The following is a 1,952-nucleotide window of genomic DNA, read 5'->3' as shown; positions in this document are numbered from 1 at the left end:
GTCTAAAATATTTGTACAATGAACATTAAAACGTGAAACATATGAGTCCACATTGGTGATGTTATAATCTGAAGAGGCAGAATCAAAAAGTAAAGACTTCAGGAGTGTGCTTATTTATGATCCGCCTTTGGATCATAAGTCTAGGAGGAGCTGGATCAGGACTAAAAGACATTAAAATATATACAATTATGATCACTTAAAAATATATCCTCCATACAAACATCCTCTATATTAAGGCCTAAGGAGAAAACAAGGTCTAATGTATGGCCTTTTTTATGAGTAGGCACACARACATGCTGAGTAAAATGAAAWGAGTCTGTGATGGAGATCAAGTCAGCAGCTGCCTTACAGGAAACATCATCAATATGTAGATTAAAATCARCCAATATTAAAACATTCTCCAGCTTAATGATGGAAGACAGCAGCTCAGTAAATTCAGATAAAAACACACTGGCTGCACCTGGAGGACGGTAAATTAAAATACAGTAAAAAGTTTRCAAAGAGCCAACTTTGATTATTTGAAGCTCAAATGCAGAGAATGAGGCTGAATTAACAAGTCTGCAGGAGTAACCATCTATAAACACGGCCGCTAATCCACCGCCTCTGCGCGTTTCCCGAGGTGTTGCGAGGACAGAAAAGTTACCTGGACAGAGTTCCCACAGATGAATATACTCCCGTCTTTGCTGCTATGTTTCAGTTAAAAACAGAAAGTCCAGGGACTCCTTCATAACAAGTTCATTCAAGGCAAAAGACTTGTTGATGGAGCGCGRGTTGAGGAGGCCCATGTGCAGTGATGACAGCTCCGCAGCTCTCACATCAGCTGATAGCGGCACGTAGGTTAAACAGCGCACATCAGATGGATGATTGACAAGTAGATCTCTGGTGAATAATATGACGACATCCAACGTTGCAAGTTAGCTGATTTATGGTGGTCTGCGCTGGCCAGGCTTCAGGTGACGTGTCAGACAGTGAGAAACTCCCCACTTCCCAGCAAGTCTACGGTACAGTCTTAAACGCACCTGGACGCCAGCTCTGGATCCCCGTTTTCGCTTTTTGCATCTGGAACTTTGCAGGAGACACTCAGGTGAGCAGCAAACAAACTGAGGTGGAAAACTCCCTCTGAAGCTGTTCCAGCTGTCACAACACTTCACCAACGACTCTTTGATCGCCATCGGCGCATCCCGATCATAAACACGGACAGCAGAAATGACAACGTTTTTATCCAGACTAATAAGAGCTAAATAATACAAAAATAAAAGCACAGAAGATATGAGCAAGGGGTAAAGCAGGCAAAGTCATACACAGGCGCCATCTTGCCCTTGTACCGTATTTTTCGGACTATAAGCTGCACCCCCAACATAAAAAAAAAAACAGTACACCCAAATTTGTCATCAAAAATGAATTCAACATCAAAACATAAAAATCAAACCTTTAGGAATTTAAGTTCGGAGGAATACGGTTCATTTAACTGACCTTATTTTGGTAATTTTCTTTAACAGTTTCTAGTCCAACAAAACATCTCATTCATCGTCCTCTGGTGCACTGAAACCGTCGAAGTCCTCCTCTTCAGTGTAGGAGTTAAACAAGCTGAGAAAAGCTGCGTCACACAGCGGTATCTGTTGTTGTGTAAAGCTGTGGTGGGAAAGCCCTCCTGCTCCAGCATACGTCACTGCATGGGATTCCTTCCCCGGGGAGTTCAATGCAGGAAGAAAAAGTCAGCAGCTCTTCACTCGATGTTTATCCACAAACTGGTCCTGGATTAAGCTCCAAAGTTTTTATCAGTCAGATTCCACCGTGAAAAATGTCTGTTTTATCCCCTTTTATGAGTTTTTGGCCATTGACTATCTTTAAATCACTGCTTCCGGCTCTGGAAGGATCGCTTTTTTCTTCTTTTTCCCTTTTTTTTGAAGCGAGTGGTTGAAGCAAATGCAGCATAAGAGCCCCCTGGTGGC

The 1,952-nt window shown here is 42.3% G+C and overlaps 1 protein-coding gene across 1 annotated transcript in view; it reads right to left on the bottom strand.

Annotated features, from left to right (window-relative positions):
• LOC106534643 (histone-binding protein N1/N2) overlaps positions 1-1,952 on the bottom strand; it is a gene marked incomplete at its 3' end in the record, with an annotated part of 19,987 nt that overhangs the window by 11,236 nt on the left and 6,799 nt on the right.

Source organism: Austrofundulus limnaeus, unplaced genomic scaffold (assembly GCF_001266775.1).
Source record: "Austrofundulus limnaeus strain Quisiro unplaced genomic scaffold, Austrofundulus_limnaeus-1.0 Scaffold1232, whole genome shotgun sequence".
Taxonomy (NCBI): domain Eukaryota; kingdom Metazoa; phylum Chordata; class Actinopteri; order Cyprinodontiformes; family Rivulidae; genus Austrofundulus; species Austrofundulus limnaeus.
This window is presented reverse-complemented; position numbering and strand designations above follow the sequence as displayed.